Genomic DNA, 7,551 nt, shown 5'->3' with positions numbered 1-7,551 from the left:
AGATGGAAGATGTCTTACCAGGCCCTTTGCTGTCTTCCACCAAGGGTATGCTGTAGCCAGGAGATAGAAGGTGCAAGTGCACACAGGCAGGAAGGACCCTGACTCATAGGCTGGAAATCAGATAACAGCAGGAAGTGGTAGATCTACAAGTGTCATGATATAATTTCTGTAAAATGGTGCTCAAATCTTAAAATACTAATTACTTGCTAGATGTTATTATTGCCTCATTTTCTATCTTTGGTAAATCTTGGTTTTGATAGATATTATTTATCATATTAAGAACACATTAATTCTGTTTTATTTTTCCCCACAAATGGCTGTTTAATTTTGTCAAAGCCTTTTTCTGTTTCTTTTGATAGAATAGTAGTTTTTTGCTATCAATATGGTCTATCATGTTTATAATTTTCCTAATATTGAAACAACTATACACTTCTAGTACAAATTCAATATGCTTATAGTGAGTGATAATTTTAAGGTGTTGCTGTATCCCCTTTGCTAATATTTGAGATTAATATTTTTGTGTCAATATATATTGAATGTGTTGATCAATAATTTTCTTTCTCCATCTTTTGGGTAAGATGCCTCATAGAAAAGCCAATGACTGTTAATTTCCCTTTACAACACTTCTCCCCAAAATTTCTTTCTTTCTTCTGATGCTGTGATCATCCTCTGTAGACCTCAATACCTTATGAGCAGACTACAGCAATAGCCTACAGTTTGGTCTCCTTGCTTTGTCAAAGTGATCTTAGGTAGGACCATGTTACTCTTTCTTCAATAAATTCTAGTGGCTTCCTATCACTTCCAGGATAAAATAGAAAATGTTTGTCTTTCAAATCTTTTTATAATCCCATTCCTCCCTTTGCAGTCTTTTTATACTTTAGATTCTCCTTCCCCCATTTATTCTGTGATGCCCCGACTCTGGCTTCTTTACTGTTACTCAGACAAGACACCCCTGACTCTAGGTATTTTCACCAGCTGTTTCCCATGTCTGGAATGCTTTCTCTCATGTCAAATTCTTGACTCTCCTGGCTTCCTTTAAGTAGCAGCCAAAATCCCACTTTCTACAGGAAGCTTTTCCTAATCTATTCTAAATTTTATTTTCCTTCTCTCTGTTGATTATTTCTGTTGTTTTTCTGATTAGACTGTGAGATCAGACTGTATTTTGCTTTTCTTTGTATCCCCAGTACATAGGATGGTGCCTGGAATAAAGTAAGTGTTTAATAAATGTTTATTAATTGATAGAAAGAACTGGTAGTATGTCTTCATCTATTTGTACCAAAATCCACTTTATGTAATATTGATGTTAATCATTCTTTGTATGCTAATCTACATTTGTATTTCTACCTGATTCACATTTTTTCCCACTGGGAATTCTTTTTAAATTTTTTTTTTTTTTACTGTCTTCACATATGTAATATGAGGGATTCATTATGTGATTTGAAGGGAAGCAAGAGATGTGGGGAAGGTGCTTCTATGGAATGTTATTTTCAGATTCAAGTTAACTTTTTAGCAGTTTCAATATTTGAAGAAAAATGGATTGTATTTAAGGTTTGACTCCCTTCTCTACCAAATACCAGTTCCATAATGAAAACATAAAGCAATTAGCACAGAAACCAATTTATCAAAATCATAGCAAAATAGAAATTAGAGAAAATATACAAAAGAGATTTTATATAGAGAGTGAAGAAGTTCCCACATTTTGGAGAGAAGTAATTTAATTTGGCTCAACCAAGGGAGTGATCCTAAATCTTGCCCAAAGGGAAGTTCTCCAAATGTAAATGTAGCAACCTGAGGGAGACAAGGAGAAGAGTGCCTAGTCCTCTAGTGTCTACTCAGTCTTTTCCTTCAGCAACCTGAAATTATATATAATTAGTTGAAAATGCTTCCTAATAATTACCTTTTTTCCTCTTCATCCTTTATAAATTATTTTTTAATTTTTGAATATGGTATATTGGTTTTCTACACCTCTTTTTCATAAAATTAAAGAACATGATGATCAAAGATAAAATGGATTTGTTATTGTTATTAAAATAGTTCCTATTTCTTTGTGTCAATTCCATTGTCTTTTTTTTTTCTTCTAACAGTGCAAGTAGTTATTTGTGTATTAGTACGTTGTATAAGTGAGTAAGGTACTCCCTGTTTCTGATACCCTCCTTTCTGTAATTAATATCACTTCTTCTCAGCTTTTTCTCTAACCTCCCCTTGGGGTAAATATTTTCTCTCTGGTCACTCCCTAGGCTCCTGACTTTGGGAATATTTTTCCTTTTAAAACTGTCAACAAGCAGGAACAATAGCAAAAGGTAGGTATCTGAGGCAATTATGCAGGAAAAGTTAACTAGTAGTTACAATCATTTTCCCCTACACCTTCACTGTGTCTGGGTATTAGTTTGAAATGGTTTTGGTTCTCCTCTGCTTTTTGGAAGCTATGAAAATATGACAATTCTGTTTTGTTTAACCTGAGCCAATAGCTAGGAAAAGTACTGCTGAATTCTATTACCTACTATTTATTCTGCTATTCTCCTACTCAGGTTCACACATGTGATTGTTTATGTTAACAACTCCATTACATCTTTTTATTATTGTTTTTGAGTTTTGCTCAACTCTCTGCAATGCCATTTGGGGTTTTCTTGGCAAAGAAACCAGAGAAGTTTGTCATTTCCTTCTCTAGCTCCTATTACAGAAGAAATACTGCGGCAAACTAGATTGAGTGAGTTGTCCAGGTCCAAGTTATTTTGAATAACACAAAGGTGTGTTATTTGAATTCACAATGATGAGTCTTCCTGAATCCAGTCTAGGCACTCTATCCATTAAGTCTTATAGTTACTTATATCCTTTTAAACTTAACCTCTTTTTGTTCCCTAGTCATTCCTTTCCAAATTATTTTATTTTTCCAAATTAGTCAACACCAGTTCTCTGGAATTGAAGTGTTCTGACCAGACTATGATCACCATTTTTTACTTGTATTTTGTTCTTTTAATCGCCTGTTTCATATACCCGCTACAAAATTGAATATTGTTTTGTTTAGGAATATTCCATTTCTGATTTTGTTGAGGTTTAGATTTGGTGTATCTACGGTGGTAAATGGGGTCTACTAGCGGTGCGAGTTCCCAATAAAAGCATTTATTGGCCCGGAGGGCTAGATTGATAAAAGAGGTTTATTATTAGGTGAATATAGAAATAAGGAGGGCGCTGGACAAAGGGTCCAGTGGACAGAGGGTCCTCACATGGCGACCATGTTTGGAATCTCTGCAAAGAGGGGTTCCCAGTGTGGCCTTTTTATAATAGGAGACTTAGCTCGAGGGGCTTTGAGGTGTAGCCCCAAAGTTGGCTGAGATCTGGGTGGAGCTGGGAACAGGTCAGATCTTCTATTGGAATTCAAAGGGACCAGGATTTGTGAGTTAAAGGACAATTTACATTATTAACTAGGAGAAGGTGGGAATCTAGAAAGGAATCTTTCCCGCATCAATTTCACCCTCCTTAACCCTTCTCTTTATTTCTATGCTCATGTTTGATTAAAATTTTAATCTCTTCTTCCATAGTGTGTAGATACAGTAAATTTCATAGCAAAAGACATTTTCCCTTGGGGAAAATATTTACTCCTCAGAAAAACTAAAAGCAGGGGGTCAAAGAATCAGTCTATTTGTGTAAATAGACCTTAAGACGATAAGAATGAGTCTGACTTTCTCTGTCTTGAAGGAGGCCTCCTCAATCTTAGAGATTTCCCATCAAACCAGAATATTTTGTTGAGATTAACTATGTTACTATTATCCCACTGGAGCAAATCTGATCTTTGTCAAAGTTAGCAAATTCTAATTTCCAAGGTTGATACAGTCTTTCTCAAAACCATTTGATATCCTACCCTATTACTCAACCTCTGATGTAAGAAAAACTGCTCACTTTGATGGCTTTTGCCCCTTTGTAATGTCAACCTAAGACTTTTTAAATTGACTCAGTGGATAGAGCACCAACCCCGAAGTTAGGAGGACCTGAGTTCAAATATGACCTCAGACTCTTAACACTTCCTAGCTGTGTGACCCTGGGCAAGTCACTTAACCCCAATTGCCTCAGGGGAAAAAAAAACAAACCAAAATTTATATGTGAGCATATTTCTTGTTATTCAGATATTGTTATACACCTAGTGACCATCAGTTAATGTTTACATTTTTTTTTACTAGCCCCTTGCCTCTGGATTTATTAACCTTCATTTAAGAATTCCCCAATAATAAATGTTGGTATGTGTTCATTTTACTTCTGTCCAGTTCAAATAAGACTGAAGCTCCCAAGATGTCCTTTCCCTCACTTTCTCCTCTATATTTGTATAATCTTTTGGATGGCAAGAATGAGATAAAGTAAAATTTTCCCCATTTCTTCCCAAAGAATACTTTTCTATCTTTTTGCTTTCTTTTCCTTTCTTAAAACCAACAAGATAAAATAAATCATTTGGGGCATTCTTGGCAAAGTCTGTGGCTCAGGTTGTTTTTTGAATCAATGTCCCTAAAACTTAAAGGGGTCAGAAAAAATGAATTTCCTTGGGGATTTTTTTTTGTCTAATAGGAGTTTCAAAATAGACTGGTATTTGGAATTTGTACTTAAGAAGGTCAACCACTCCAGAATGGTTTGTACCAATGCAGCCAAGATTAGAAGGGAAGCAAAAAATTGGGAGAAAAATTTTTACATCCAAGGTTTCTGATAAAGGGCTCATTTCCTAATATAGAGAGAGAATTGACTCAAATTTATAATAATAGAACCAAGCAAGGAATTGCAAACTGAGTGGATGCCCATCAGTTGGGAAATTGCTGAGTAAGTTAAGGTACATGAATGTCATGAAATATTATTGTTCTGTAAGAAATGATCAGCAGGATGATTTGAGAGAAGTCTGGAGAGACTTGCATAAATTGGTGCTAAGTGAAATGAGTCGAACCAGAACATTGTACACAGCAACAAGATTATACGATGATCAAGTCTTTTGCACTTGGCTCTTTTCAACAATAACTTGATTCAAGTCAGTTCCAATGATCTTATGATGGAGAGAGAGCATCTAGAGAGAGGACTGTGGGTACTGAGTGTAGATCACAACATTATATTTTCACTTTTTTTTGTTGTTTGCTTGCATTTTTTCTTATTTTTTTCCTTTGTGATCTGATTTTTCTTTGCAGCATAACAATTGTGGAAATATATATATATATATATATATATATATATATATATATATATATAGAAAAGTTGCATATGTTTAATATATATTGGATTACTTGCCATCTAGGGGAAGGAGTGGAGGGAAAGGGAGAAAAAAATTTGGAACATAAGATTTTGCAAGGGTGAATGTTGAAAATTATGCATTATTTTTAAAAATAAAGCTTTAATTAAAAATAATTTTAAGATAATTTTTTTTTTATCAAATCACTTTCTGTCTTGAGAAAGATGCCTGCCATACCTAGATGACTGGCTGGTAACTTGACTATGGAGGGGAAAAGATTTTTATTTTCTTTTAATGTTGAAGTTGTAATTTTCTAATCTTTTGTTAATAAAGTTGTTTTTATTGCAAAAAAAGAAAAAAAAAGAAATGATCAGCTGGCTAATTTCAGAGAGACCTGGAGACACATGAACTGGTACTAAATGAAGTGAATAAAACCAAGAGAATATTTTACATAGCAACAAGATTATGTGACTAACTGTGATGGACTTGGCTCTTTTCAACAATCAGGTGATTCAGATTAATTCCAATTGTGTTGGAGAGAGCCATCCCCATGTAGAGAGAGGACTATGGGGACAGAATGTAGATCACAATGTAGTATTTTCACCTTTCATTGTCATTTACTTGTTTTTTCTTTTCTCATATTTTCCTACTTTTGATCTGCTTTTTTCTTGTGCATGATAAACATGAAAATATGTATATCAGAATTGCACGTGTTTAACCTATATTAGATTACTTGCTACCTAGGGGATAGAGAGAAATTTGGAATACAAAGTATTGCAGTTGTGAATGTTGAAAACTATCTTTACATATATTTTGAAAAATAAAAATCTATTATATTTTTTAAAAGAGAGATAATGATTTGCAAGTAGTGGTATAATTTCTCCTAACAGTGAAATTGAGTGACATGCTGGAGTTTTGTTTTTTCTTTCCAAGAAAAAGTCTTTGAGAATCTAAGAGAAAGGAGGATGATCTCAAAAACTGAGCTAAGAATAAATCTACTATTGCAGGAAATGAGAAAGGAATAATAGGATTGAGCAGTGACAGAAAAATGAGAGACTGAGTAGAGCCACTATAGATTTCTGAACAGAATACTTTGCCTGAAGCTAGCAGTTCTCATCTACTTCTACCTAGACTGAAGAAAGTTCGGAGACAGGATTTGCCCCCCCCCCCCCCCATCTTTTCAACCCATGATTGTTTATTAGCAGATATTGTAACTTATAATATATATTTTTTTAACTCAACACAAAATCCAGGTGACCTAAATTTTTGTCTCAACAATAAAGAGATCAGAAGTTACATAATTTCAAATTAGGAGTTAGAGCTAAGCAAATGTCTGTATAAATCATTTTCATAAGACACTCAAAAGCTATTGTGTTTGTATTTATAAATTTCAATGAGTGTAAGTTCCTTGAAGGGGCAAAAAAAAAAAAAAAAAAAAAAGGATTATAGGACTCCTTGGAATTATATTTCCTTTAGGCCAGAGGTGGGGAACCTTTTTTTTTTCTGCCAAGAGTCACTTGGTTATCTATAACATCATTATGGGTTATACAAAATCATGACTTTAGAGAACTCAATAGCAGTTATGCAAATAATTTCACAGCCTTAGGCTGCACTTCCTCACCCCTGCTTTAGGCTAAGAAACAAAAAACAGGTTATGATTGATTAAATATTTAGAAACAAAGGGGATAGGGAGGAGAAAGGGTGACAAGTGCACCCTCTCCCCAGCCACACCCCAAACCACTAGAGTTATATTTAAAATGATAAGATTAAAGTTGGATGGGCCCTTAGGCTTCATTAAATGCATTCCTCAATTTTATAAAGGAGGAATTTGAATACTTGAATAATTTACTTAAGGTTAATTGCTAGTAAAAAAAAAAAAAGGATTTTTTTGGGGAAGATGGCAGAATAGGCTACAAAATTCCAAACTCTCTAGATTTCTCCCACAAACAAAACTGTATCTCAAGGTGTATGCAGACTGGTGGAAAACAAGTAAGATTTGGAGCAGAACAAGCCATTGAGACACAATCTGAGAAGACCCTAAGAAACACTCAAGACTAACTGTACAAAAATGCAAGCTGGGAACTCAAGGCTTAACAGTAGCCTGTTTAGGGGAAGTGGGTGAGGAATGAAAGGGGGAAAAAAGAATAAAGTAAAAAGTGCATAGCAGAGAACAAAAGAATAATCTGCAGGAAAGCAAAGATGGACAGTCATGAATATAATCTTTTCTATTTTTATATATACTTTCTTAAAATGGACATTTCTTCTTACATATTTTGAATCCTCCCTGATTTTCTGCTGGGCACATGACAATGTTCTCTTTTCTTTCTTTTTCTAGTTTTTTTTTTTTTTTTCAC

This window comes from Antechinus flavipes, chromosome 1, assembly GCF_016432865.1.
Source record: "Antechinus flavipes isolate AdamAnt ecotype Samford, QLD, Australia chromosome 1, AdamAnt_v2, whole genome shotgun sequence".
Classification (NCBI taxonomy): domain Eukaryota; kingdom Metazoa; phylum Chordata; class Mammalia; order Dasyuromorphia; family Dasyuridae; genus Antechinus; species Antechinus flavipes.
Note: the sequence above shows the minus strand (reverse complement) of the source record.